Raw genomic sequence first — 14,199 nt, forward strand, 5'->3', positions numbered from 1 at the left:
CTTTGGACTGAGAGAGGAAACCAGAGCACCTGGAGGGGACCCACACTGTCATGGGGTGAATGTGGGAACTCCACATTGACCAAGGCTGGTCTCTAACCTTGTACGTGGTGCTGTGAAGCAGTAGTGTTATGATCATAATTTAAATCAAAACAGATGATCATTGTTTATTATTGCATTGCTGTTGTGGAGACTTACTGCCCAGAGAGACATTGACCATCTGAATGGCCTCTCCCCTGTGTGGGCTCAGTGGGGCAGGATGAATCACTGAATCCCCTCTCACACACTGACCATCTTAATGGCCTCTCCCACTGTGTGGACTCACTGGGGTCTCAGGAGATGGTGCAATTGAGTGAATCTCCCCCCACACTGGGAGCAAGTGAATGACCTTTCCCCAGAGTGAGCTCGCTGGTGTTTCAGCAGGTCACTGAGTGAATCCTTTCCCACACACTGAGCAGGGTGAATGGCCTGCCCTTGATGGGAATGCACTGATGTCTCCACAGGTGGGAGATTTGAATGAATCCTTTATCGCACATTGAGCAGGTGAACGGAATAAACCCACTGTGCTATCTCTGGTGCCTCAGCAGATTGTAAGATCGAGTAAACCCTTTCCCATACATGAGGCAGGTGAGTGGTCGCTCTGCAATGTGACTGTGTCGGTGAGTGTCCCATTGGGAGGGAAGGCAAATTCCTTCCCATAATCCCCATATTTGCATACCCTCGCCCTGGTCCCGTTATAATGGTGTCTTCCCAGATCACATGACCGGTTAAATATTCGACCACATGCGAAACATGGGAATGATTTCTCTGGCTGGGAATGCTGTTTTCCCCTTCCATATTCCCGATAAGGATCAGGACCTGCGGAATTGGATGACTCTGCAGTTGAAGTGATGTTAAAGCTGAGTTTCCCATCTGGGAACACTCTCTCTCTCTCTGTGTAAACCAAGTTTTCCCTACCATTATTACAACTCCCAACCCCAGCTTTCCCATCAGTTCTCCTGAACTTCTAAATTGGGACTAATGCAATGACCTCAGTAATGTGCCTTTCTCTCACTTGTTTCTGAAAGTAAATTAGGACCATTTTAAATAACTTTGCGCACTTTACCAGACGAACCCACACCTATTCTATCATTTAAATGTTTTAACCCATGGGAAATTTGTTACCTGCTCCAATGACAGTTATAATGCTCTGACCACTTCTACAGAGCCAGTGCAGGTCAATTCTAACAGTTATCAATAAATTGTTTCTGAACAGGATGTCCCCACAACAGGAAGTGCTTTGACACTCAATGCCCGTTAGTTGTGTTTTTTTTTTCTTAAAGCCCCTCATGCATCTGGCAATCTGGCAATACAATTGACGATATTTTATACAGTAACCTTACAGTCTCAATTGCCATTTCCTGTCCATGAAGCAGCCGTTTACATTCACCAGTGACTTGAATTCTGATGACAGCATTGCTCTAGCTGGAGAGATTGAAGAGCATGAAACTGCCTTCTCTGGAGTATCTAAAATGAAACACTTGAAATGAACAAAATTCTTGAAGAGCTCGATAGGACAGATACAGGAAGGATGTGCTCCCTGGCTGGTGTGTCTGGAATGAAATCAGCACTAAGTGTGGTATCTTTACCCAGCATCCCCTTTAGCTGCATAAATTTTTAAGATGTATTTGCTGCTCTAATTCCACTATCTTGATCACTCCCGTTTGTAACTGCTGTAGTGTTGTGGGCAGTGCAAATTGATAACATTTGATTCAATCCATTCCAAAACCCCTCTGTGTCTGTGTCTCACTTTTGTTCACCGAGACCGTCATTCAATCTGACCTCTTTACAAACCCTGCCCTGATATTTCCTCAGAGGGCTCAGAATGAAATGTTCACAGAATTATTACTGCGCAAAAGAAGGCTGTTTGCCTCATCAGCTCTCCAAAGGATCACCTTACCGAATGCTATTCTTCTACCTTACCCCATAAACCTTCCCAATCGTCCTCGTCCAGTAACTGTTCAATTCTATTCTCTTCATGGTACATGGCTCCACCACCCTCTTTGGCAGTGCATTCCTGACCATAAACATTCTCTGCATGAAAGCATTTTGTCTCATGTCACATGTGCTTCTTTTGTCAATCCCTTTACATCGGTGCATCTTCATTATTGATTCTTTCATGCATGCGAACAGTTTGTCCTGATCTACTTTCACTAGATCCGTATTGGAGGTATCTTTACCCAGTATACCCCGGGATGGTGGATATCATCTCTCCCCGTCACAGGAGACCAGTGCGAGACCATTCAGGAGCTCTCATTGTGGGACTGCGTTCAGTACACCATCCAGACTCACTGTACTCCAGTGAATACACACTGGGGAGAGGCCATTCACCTGCTCTGAGTGTGGGAAGCAGTTCACTCATATCCAGCTTGATGAAACACCGACAGGTTCACAAGTAACCACAGCGATTGGATTTGTTTTGTTTGTTCATGGGATCACGGCATCACTTGCTGGGGCAGCATTTGTCATCCATTCTGACTGCCCAGAATCAACCACATTATTCAGTGTCTGGATTCACATGTCGGCTGAACCAGGTCAAAACTAACAGTTTCACAGGCCCAGTGACATGAAGAGTTGATTTCTGGTGCATTATCCTATTTTGGAAATAATAATGAATAATTTTTGCAGTTGAATTAGAAGTGTAAGACCAAAATGGGTTTTATGAGAAAGTGAGGACTGCAGATGCTGGAAATAAGGGCTGAAAAATGTGTTGCTGGAAAAATGCAGCAGTTCAGGCAGCATCCAAGGAGCAGGAGAATCGACATTTCAGGCATGAGCCCTTCTTCAGGGCTGTGCTTTTCTAGCACCACACCTTTTGACTCTGATCTCCAGCATCTGCAGTCCTGAAGAAGGGTTCATGCCCGAAATGTCGATTCTCCTGCTCCTTGGATGGTGCCTGACCTGCTGCGCTTTTCCAGCAACACATTTTTCAAAATGGGTTTTATTCTGATTGAGCACGTCCTCCTGTTTCTCTCAGTTGTTATTGACAATCTCATTCCCCCCGCACCAGAACCTGTTCCAGAGAGTGTTACAGAACAGGCAGAATGTTCAGCTGCAGCTGGTCACCTGACCAGTCACTGGACCCGAAACGTTCACTCTCCACAGATGCTGCCAGATCTGTTGAATCTTTCCAGCAATGTCTGTTTTTGTTTCTGATTTGCAGATGGTTCGTTGTTCAATATTCATCTTGTCTGTTTCAGAGGAGTTTATTGATGAATTTGGAGAGTTTTGAAAATTGCAAGTGAAGCCACAAATCAGCCATGATCTATTGAATGGCAGAGCAGGTTTGAGGGGCTGAATGGTCTCCTCCTGTTCCAATGAAAGTTGTCCATCTGCGGCTTTTGGCAACATTTCCCCTCACTGCTCACTTCACCTCCATGTCTAACACACTGTTACTGACTGAACAAACCTCCTGTGTTTGAGCTAAACCTGCTCATGTTCAGTGGCTCCCTCTCCTGCCACCCGGGTTTAACTCTCATCATGCAATGCTGTCTCGTATTACTGTGGGAATGCCCACAAAGGACTCAGCCTGGAGTCTGTATCCCCTGGGATCCGCAAACCCCATTTATTTCCTCCTTCCTCTCTCATTCTGGCTATTGATCTCTTGGTTTCAATCCATTCTCCTGTCATGCTCTTCAACATGCCCATGAGGATGGACTACAAGCAGCTGGGATTTAATAAAGGGAAGTGGGGATTAGGCAGAAACATGAGGAGAGGCGACAGCAAAGACTATACTCATTGTAATGGCAGAGTTTTTCTGTGACCCAGTGAGTGCGGAGACACCTGAGATTGTGGGGGAGGCAGATACAATCAGAGATTTGGGAAAACACTCAGACACAGATCTGTCCATCTGATTGTTAACTCAGACAGAAAGACAAAAGAAAGATACACATTTAGATAGCAACATTGACCTGGGGCAACAAAACATGTTTCAGACCTAACGATTCCAACCTCAAATCTCTGAACCCACAAAAATAAAGCTTCCTCCTTATGCCAAGTTGTCCCTCAGCCTCCTCTTTTCTTGAGAAAAACATTATGAGTTGTTCAGCCTTTCCTGGTGATTATAGGCTCTATTTTCCTGTAAGATTTGTGACGAATCCTTTATTATTTTTCTGTTCCTTGTGAGTTATGCCAGCTGACCTGTGCAGGTTTAGGTTGAAGTATTTGTTTTACAAATACATTCTCACCCACACGTACAGTGTGAAATTGCTGTAAAACAGAAGGAAAGGAGTGAGTGAACACCCACAGAAACACAAAGGCAGTGTGTGTACCTGAGCTGAATGAACCTGACATTAGAAAAATGTGACAACAATCACAACTAGTTAGAATCACAGAATCCCGTAGGTGCAGAAAGAGGCTAATCAGTCCATTGAGCCTGCAAAGACCTGCTCTCCCACCCTACCTCCATAACCCCACATTTACCATGGCTAACCCAACCCGCCGAACCTGCACACTACAGACAATGTTAGCATGACCAATAGAGCAAACCTGCACATCTGTGGGAGGGTCACAGAATACATCCAAATGCTCGGAATTGTAGATGAAGGCTCACGAATATTTGACTCTGACACAAATGCTCTGTTTTTAAAAATAAAATCTGGGGGAAACTACAACCAGAAAGATTTCCAATTATCTCTGGAGGAAGAGAAATCAAAACTTGTGCCACTGACCCAGGGGCCACAATGAATGTTAAAGAGGCCTGGGAATCATCGGAAATGTAATAGATTGTGAGGAAGGTGGGGGTCAGACAAGGACAAAAAGACATTCTGTCACACGGGGGAAGGGAGGAGAGATTAAACAGCAGAAATGGTAGTCACTCAAGGCCACATGGAATGGAATTAGGGCTGGGAAAGAAACCAGGAAACAAGGTATGCAGCTGTCAAATACTTTGGAAAATCAGATTATAACAACATAGACGGCAGAGTTCACAGTCTGAAATTGTTGCTCTCGTTGGTGAGTACAGAACGTTGTAAAGCCTAGGTAGTTCTATTACAAGCAACACATATAGGATAGGCCAAGTGGATGCGATCTGTGCTGTAAGTTTCTGATATTTTTTATCTAACATTTGGAGTTCAAGTCTGATGACGTTAATAAATGTTCAAATTGAACTGGAGTTAAATATTCTGGAGAAATGACAAATAAATCACATTGATCCTATTCTGCAGACCTTAGTCCATAGCCCTGCATGTTCCAGCATTTAAGTTACATCCATGTCCTGCTGGTGGAACAAGACATACAGGTTTGGAGATGGTGGTGTCTGAGACGTTGTAAGGAATGATTCTGACTGTGTAAAGCCGTTGGTTGACAGTCTGTGTTCCAGCTCACCCAATACGATGCTGGCCGGGTGAGAAACTACATTTGGAGCTCCTCTGCTCACCAGTTCCTTTCCTTTCTGCTTTTTTTCACATGTATTTCTCTTTCACTCACACCCTTACAGTCTCTGACACAAATGTCTCAACATTGAATCATGATATCAGGATAGCCCTATATCCCATGCCTCATTACTTTCTGAATAAGCCTTCCATGGGGAACCTAATCAAACACATTGCTAAAATCCATATACACCACATCCACTGCTCTGTCCTCACAAACGAGTTTGTCATATCCTTAAATAATTCAATAAGGTTTGTGAGGCATAAACTGCAGCTCACAAAGCCATGCTGACCATCTCTAATCAATCTATGCTTTTCTAAATAATCATAAATCTTGTCTCTCAGAATCCTCTCCAATAATTTGTCCACAACTGATGTAAGACTGACTCATTAATGATTCCCAGGATTATCTCGATTGCCTTTGTTGGATAAGGGAATAACGTTTGCCACCCTATAATCATCTGGTATGACTCCGGTGGGCAGTGAGGATGCAAAGATCATTGCCAAAACACAGTAATCCCTTCCCTCGCTTCCCATAACGACCTAAATTATTTCCTTTCTGGCCCAGGGCACTTCTCTACCCCCATGATTTTTCAATATGTTCAGCACATTCTCCGTCTTACCATGGACCGCTTTGACATATCAGCCTGTTTCACATTGTCCTTACAAAGAACAACGTCCCACTCACTCGTGAATACTGAAGCAATGTACTCATTAAGGACCTCCTCTACCTCCTCTGACCCCTGGCACAAATTTGCTTCACTATTAGGGGTATAAATGTGGAATTATGTCTCAGCACTGAATTAATGTAAAGATATTGCAGTGTACAATCATTCGATTACTTTGAATATTGAACTATATTTTAACTGAGAAATAATTGAATTGATTTGATTATATTTCACTTCATGTAACATTTATTGTATTTCGAACCACAGTAACAGTTTCCTTTTTACATACATAAAACTGAATTAAAATTAATCGCATGTTTATGTGAAGAAAATAGAATTACCATCTGCTTGTTCCTTCCTTTTTCAATGACAGTTCATTCTGAATTTGTGAAAGTTGTACATTGTTGAAAGGAAGGGAAATTGTCTTCAGCTGAATATTCACATTGAATGACTGATGTATTTTAAAAATCAAAGTACAATGATCACGCAGTTTTGTCAATTTGTATTTCAAAGAATTGTCATGAGATTCCTGTTTATTTAAGTCTATCATTCCTTTATTCTATTGTTATTGTAAAATATTATTTTATTTCCAGTCCATTACACACTTAAACTACCTAATTAATTCCCATTCAAATTACAACAAGAAACATCTGATTAGTTTTCATTTGAAAAACCACATGAAACACAATATTGCAGTCCTGCCCATCCTGAGTGGGAACATTATGAAAGGAGCTTGTGGAGCTGTGGCAGTGTCTCTATTACTAGACCCGAGGGAAGATTTCAAATCACACCTTCAACAGAAATATATCAAGAGCTGCTCTGAATGTTGATTAGAGAGTACCTAAGCACAGACTGAATTGCTTTTCAATCCAACATTAGATCTGCTTTTATCTATTATACCAGTAATCACAAAATCTGTTACTTATTTGAGTCAGGTTACCAAGAAATATATGTTGGAAAATTCGTTTTTGCCACGTTGCTTTTACAAAAGACTGACATCTGTCCCTGTTTTCACTAACTGTAAGAAATCTGAAGAGGATTTTCACTTTTCCGAAAAAAGGGGAGCTGTTTCCCACATAAATTAATTCTTCTTCAACTAACGCCTTTTCAGCTTATGTAAGGTTTCATAATAACGCTTTACTTTCGGATAGTGGGGATACCTGTAACTAATTCTGTCGCTTATAAGTTCCTGGAGAATATTTGAAAATGTTGCAGAATTAAAGATTCTAAGTAATGAGATTGACTTTTTTTTTGTTGCAAAGGGGCATGTCCAAACAATTGAAACACATTAAACATTATTATCTCGTGCTATAAATTGGAAATAAAGTTGATATCTTCGTCAGTAAACTAACAAATGCTCCCACCTATTACTTGTCAGTCAGCTGGTTACCTACTTTGTAACGAAATGTTTTGATTCATCTAAATATTACTCTGTCCTTTGATCAAAGTGAATTTGTAACTGTTGTTCAATTTATGAATTGCCAGAAACTTGTTTTTATTTTTCCATTCATTCACCTGTTCATACTGACCGTAAGGTTGAAATACTTTGAAAATATTGGAGTTCGTTCGTTTAAAAATAAGGTTTGCACATCTCTCACATATCTCATTTCTTGTATTATGATTCAAGAATGTTTCCTGGTGGAATTCAAGTAAATTCCAAACATTTGTTCACTTCAAATAAGATCTGTAAAACCCAATTATCAATCTGTTGTTAATGTTACAGCTGGTTACATTGACATTGATTAGGTACTCATTCAGAGAGATCAACTGGCAATTATAAACTATTTGCAGGATTATTGAATTGAAAGAGAGATACAGGCGGGCAAACTTTTTTTGGAAGGAATTGCTTTTTCATTCAAACGTGTCGGCTGTTCAAGAATTCTATATTGCGTTCCATTGGTTTTCTTGTCGAGAAATCAAATTTATAATTCATGTGAATTTTGATGTGTTCTGTATTTTGAAATTTTTATCAGATTTAAGAATAAAAAGAGGAGAAATTAACATGAAAACTTCAGTGAATAGAAAGCACAGTAAATTAAATTGACAGATGCAACCTTTAGTATTATCTCTGAATGTTCAATCAAATATTTCTAATGTCAAAAGGGCATGGTGCCGGAAAAGCACAGTAGGTCAGGCAGCATGCGAGGAGAAGCAGAATTAACCTGTTGGCCATGAGCCCTTCATCAGGAATCTTTTCTGATGACGGCCTAATGCCTGACAGGTCGATACTCCTGCTCTTTGAATGTGCCTTCACTTTGCCAATGCTACAGCTTTCCTCACTTTCTACAAATATGATTAATGAACATGAACTGAAAATGTTAGCATCAGCAGTTGCACAAAACCAAATTAAAACATTTTTTGCAATATTTATAGTGAAAACCTGTTTGAGAACATGCAACAAATACGATCAAGCAACATCTCTTGCCGTTAGAACTCTTGGCCATTCAAAGTAAAGAATAACCATGCTTTGAATAACCAGTATGGTGTATAACTACTGAACTGAAAGACCAGAGGACAACAATTGCATTTATTGGAGGGAATGATAACCAGATCCTTACTGTGATAATGGTGATTGATCTCCTAAACAATAAAATTTTACTGTGATTATTCCACTGGACAGTAATTAGATGCTCATGAAGGTCTTTGTGTGGCTTTATGTGCAGTTTTTTGTTTGAACATTGATTTAAGTAACATTGAGATATTTTACAACATTAACAATTGACACTTAAAGGTAAGTTTTAAATGCAACGTTTAAAAAATTTGTTAGTTTTGGATAGCGAAACACAATTCTAAGTTTATCGAATCCCTACTGTGTGGAAACAGGCCATTTAGCCCAACAAGTCTACACTGACATTCCAAAGAATAATCCGCTCAGCACCATTCTTCTCTCAGATTACTGGACATTTACCCCTGACTAATGCACATAACCTACACATCCCTGAACAGAACGTGCAGCTAAGCATGGCCAATCTACCTAACCTGCATCTCTTCAGATTGTGGGAGAAAACCAGAACATACAAACTCCACACATACATGTGGCTGAGGATGGAATCAAACCCAAGTGCATAACCCTGTAAGACACAGTGCTGACCACTGATTCTCTGTTCTCAATGCCCTGTCCCCATGCAAGAAGTGAGATACGTGAGAGATGTGCAAAATAAAAATCACTCACAAATCATGAATGAGCAATAATTAGAAAATTAATATGATCAAAGGACACAACAATATTCAGGTGAATTTCATTGTTTAACAACAAATTTGGGAATTAGCTAACTAATGAATAACGGGAAATGGCATTTGTTTGTTTTACTGATGAAGAAATTGACTTGCTTTTCATCTTTGCAACACTGCAGAATAGCGATTTATGTGCCTGAAATGTTTGAATTAAGCTCTTTCCAATAAAAAACCAGTGCAATCACATCGACTAATTCATCCTTCAGACTCAAACATTATCAAATACTTCCAAGAAATTTAGAACCAGCAGAATTCGTTAATTTGATTTCTTGTGAACTCGAACAGAATAAACAGCAGATTCTGCGAATTAGTCATTCAATGTGATAATTCATCTGAAGACAACATCCCTCTTTACAAAATGCTCATCTTCAAAAAATTCAAAATGCATCCTCATTGTTTAATGAGACAATACAGAGATGTTAATTCTTTTTCATTTGACTTAACAAAACACAGGAATTTTACATGATTTTGTTGCATGAAAAATACTTAAATCTTATTATGATTAGAAATACAATAAATGTTCCCATCGATGTGAAATATATTTAAATTAATTCAACTATGTTTCTGCGGGTAAAATAAGAATTAATATTAATAATGATTGAGATTGTACACTACAATATATTTAGTTATTCATGTAAAGAGCCGTAATTCCACATTTACGGCAAATACTGTATTGAATAATTATTAGGTATGAGCAACAACCGAATATAAAATTCGATCAATGAATTTAGAAATAATGAGAAATCTCATTTTGCTATGTGACTGAGGAATATTTGCAAACAAACAGGAATTATTGCAGTGAAAAAATATTCAGGGCTGTGAATTTAAAGTCTGTAATTATGGAGATCATTCAAATGAGCAAACATTAGACATTCACAATTAATGTTGGATGGGAAGTACTTGGATCCATTGTGGGAAACTTGACCTAAAAATCAAGTTTCATATTGCAGTGATGGGACTCAGAAACAATTGGTCAAATTAAAATCCTAATCTCACTTTACTTGTTCAAAAGACTTTCTTAAACAATTGCACAATTATTATCATGACAATGACGTGATAATTAATGTTGCAATGAAGATGATTCAATATTTCAAAAACACATTGCTGTGATGTTGATTGGATATTTATTAAAATTGGTAAATTGTGGAATAGAATATAGTAACTAGCTTTATGAATTGAAGAAAAAATGAGCCAGTGATTATAGAACAATTTTTTCTTTCTTGACTAAAAAATGCAGGTAACACAAGAAATATGAATTTCTATCAAATGGCTTCCTCATGGAGACATGTTATTTTAATTTAGATGATTAATATTATGATCAGCGTTCAGACATTTGTGTCAGAATTTGGAAGAAAGTTTGTAGATAATGAAAGTGAACAAATGATGCAGTCAATGATATTTGTTACATAAAAGAATTATAATAATTGTTCATTATTGCACAGTGATGAATACTGTTGGAATAGAAAAGATAAAAAATAATCAATATGTTCAAAGCAGTTCTTTTCTTGCAATTAAATGAAACCAATAATCATTTTGCACAGTACGTGATTTGAAAAAAAAACAGTCATTTCATGTGTTATATAAACTGAAAACGAATTCCATTTTACAAAAATGGAGACTTTCCCAAATTCAAAATTTAGGTTTGCTGAATTATACAACAAAAATGGTTGTCATTTGAAATATCTCTTGCACACAAATTTAAAATAAGTAAACTTAAAGATTATTAGAATGACAAAGCATTTGTTGTTTGCATGATTGTATTACAGTCAATATCCGTGATAAAGTAGAAGCATTGTTTTAAGCAACATAAATCATCTTTAACTACTGAACTGAAATAGAAGATATCAATTGCACTTGTTGCATGGAATAGTCACCAAATGCTTACTGTTGTCATTGGTTTCAGGAGCAATAAGGTACTTACTCAGGTTATTCTACTGAATAATAATCAGATGGTGATTGAAGTATTTGTGTTGCTTTATGTGTATTGTTTAGTGTGAACATTGGGTTCGAAAAAATTGAGACATTTACATGAATTAGGAACAGATCTATAATTGGGTGTGAATGATCTGATTTAAAATCAGACAGTTTTTAATATTTACCAGGATTGCTGAGTGAAACGTTCTTAAACCATCATGCAATTAACGGGATAAGTAAGAGGTATGCAAATTGAACTTTCAAATGAACGCACCCTGATATTTTCACACCATTTCAGTATCATATTCAATATAAATAGATGACTGGAAAGCTAAAAACAAATCTCACACAATTCATAAACTGACCAGTAATTAAAAATTGATAAATAATAGCAAGTGGCATTTGTTTATTTTACTGAGAAATAATTGATCTTTTCTCATATTTATAGCACTGGAGCATAAAATTTTGTGTTGTCTTAACTAAGATCTACAGAACAAGAGAAAATTAATGATTATCATGATTTTGTATATTTAAGCTTTATAACTGCAACATTCTCAAATATTTTCTGAGGAATATTGATTGAGTGGAGTTAGATACATTTTGCTATGAGTGACCAGAAGAAAGTATATAGCAGATACTGTGATTATTGGAATGGACGATTATACCTCCAAATAATCTCCTGACATTGTGAGTGGAAAAACAGTACGTGTCAGCATCGAAGTAAATTACAATCAAATCAATTCAAAAATGTTTCCAAGTTTAAAATAAATGCAATATTCACGATGATTGAGAGATGTCCTTGCAGTATTTATTGCACATAAGCATAATTCCACATTTGTAGCCCTTACTGTATTAAACAATTATTAGATAAAAGATATATTAGCAATAAAAGGATTTAAAAATGCATATTCGTGAATTTGAGAATAATGAGATATCCCATCTTGATATTAGACTGAGTAATATGTAGAAATGAAGAGTAATATTGCAGGGAAAATTGGAGCTCTCTGAATTTCAAAGGCTGAGATAATTGTTATATTTCACCTGAGCAAAAATCAGACATTTACATTTGCCAGGGATATTCTTGGTCGTTTGGTATGTGCATGGGCCTGAACAAATAGGTATTAATATAGTAGCATTGACAATCAGAAATAATGAATTATTTTTTTTAAACACCGCATTTTTACAAAGTCTATGTTAAATTGCTGTGCAATTATTGTAATAGATAATTGTTTTTAGGATCCTAACAGATAAATCGACTTAATATTTTTGAAAACACTTTTCTCTGATGTTGATTGGATAGTCATTAAGATTAAGGAACTGAAAATTAAAGCAGAAAACTTCGCTCTATGATGTGAAAAAAATCATTCAGCGGCAATTGAAAAAAAATGATTTTGTTTAAAAATGCAGGCATTGCAGGATTTATTTGCTTCCAATCGTTTTCTTGAAGAGTCATGTCAATTTTATTGATGTAATTTTTAATCACAATAAATGTTTCGACATTTATTTCAGAATTAGGAGGAAAAGAATTTGGCCATGGAAGGGACTATTATTGTGAACAAAACATAGAGTCAATGAATTTCGTCTGGAAAGGAATTCTCATAATTGTGTGATTATTGTTCACTGACATCTAATATGGGAGGAAAAGGAGAATTGTCAACATTTCCAAGCAATATTTTTCTTTTAGTGAAATGAAAATAAAAATCATTTTGGAGGGCAATTTGTTTGAAAAAAGGAAACAGTCATTTCATTTGACATTTGAACTGAAGACTCCTTCCCGTTTCCCCCCATTGTAGTCTTTACAATAATTTAAAACTTCGTGTTGGTTGAACAAAAGAACAAATTGATAAAATCAAAATGTTTTCTTGGACACTAAAAAACGTAAATGCAAAGCAATTTCATCATGAAATGACAATACTCAAAATATAATCATTTCCCACACAATAAATGTTTGTATTGAATTGAAATGTCATCACAGCAGTAGAAGTGTTTTCCCCTGACTGGGAATGAGCACTCAGGAGGCAGGCTGAGCTCAGGCATGTGGGAGATGTTTACTCATGCAGCAAGCAGTTAATGAAGAGATCATCCCCCGAGGCCAATCACGGAAAGGAGATCCATGACACACTGTAACATGTACAGTAAAAAGCAGCATTTTATGGACTTTCTGCATCACAATGGCCACATGCAATGTGGTTACAGCCCTTCCCTCCTCATCCAGCCACCCAATTGAATCACATAATCGCAGATGGGCATTCTAATGGACATCCCCAGAGTCCTATTGGGATCTTTCCATGCGTCTTATTGACATAGATTCCAAAGTTATTCCTGAGCTCCCTCGGGCCTCTCAGGATACCTTATCAGTTGGGACATTCTGAATTCTGCTATTCATTATATTTTATTTTATCAAAGCCAATTACTCCTCATGTTGTTCACTGTCTTAACTTTTTATGTACAAAGAAATAGAAAAGACAGTTAATTTTAGCTTACTTGCTATAAGATTAGTAATATGACTTGTGTTATAAAGTTCGTTATATTGTGTAAAATTATACAGCTACTCTTTCTGTCAGGACTTTATAATTAATGGGCAACCAATATCATACAGGGAAGTTAATTCCTAAAACTAACTAACTTCAAATCTCAGTCTAAATGCTTTTCTATGATGTTTTTAGTAGGCGTTGGTTACATGTATCAAACTTATGTTGCAAATTTCTCCTATTATACTCAAGAATCTGTAATTAGAACCTTTGTTTAATATTCTGAGTAACTGTAAAATAATAACGATATCTGACAAATGAACTCTTCTGTTGTCATGATAGCTGCTTAGTGAGTTAACTGGGCTGCACCCTGCAGCTGCTGTTTATTCATTTACTCGGACAATTATCCTTTCATTTATGAACATCAGCTTTGGTCATTTGTCTGTATGTCGGCATGCTCTTATCAAGAAATGTCTGGAATGCTGTCGTCCTGGCATTGGAGTA

General features: G+C 37.5%; 1 long non-coding RNA gene across 1 annotated transcript in view; it reads left to right on the forward strand.

Moving 5' to 3' along the window:
* Positions 1-14,199, forward strand: part of LOC132814065 (uncharacterized) — a 72,186-nt gene that overhangs the window by 26,514 nt on the left and 31,473 nt on the right. The gene's annotated exons all lie outside the window — the stretch shown is intronic.

This window comes from Hemiscyllium ocellatum, unplaced genomic scaffold (assembly GCF_020745735.1).
Source record: "Hemiscyllium ocellatum isolate sHemOce1 unplaced genomic scaffold, sHemOce1.pat.X.cur. scaffold_655_pat_ctg1, whole genome shotgun sequence".
NCBI lineage: Eukaryota > Metazoa > Chordata > Chondrichthyes > Orectolobiformes > Hemiscylliidae > Hemiscyllium > Hemiscyllium ocellatum.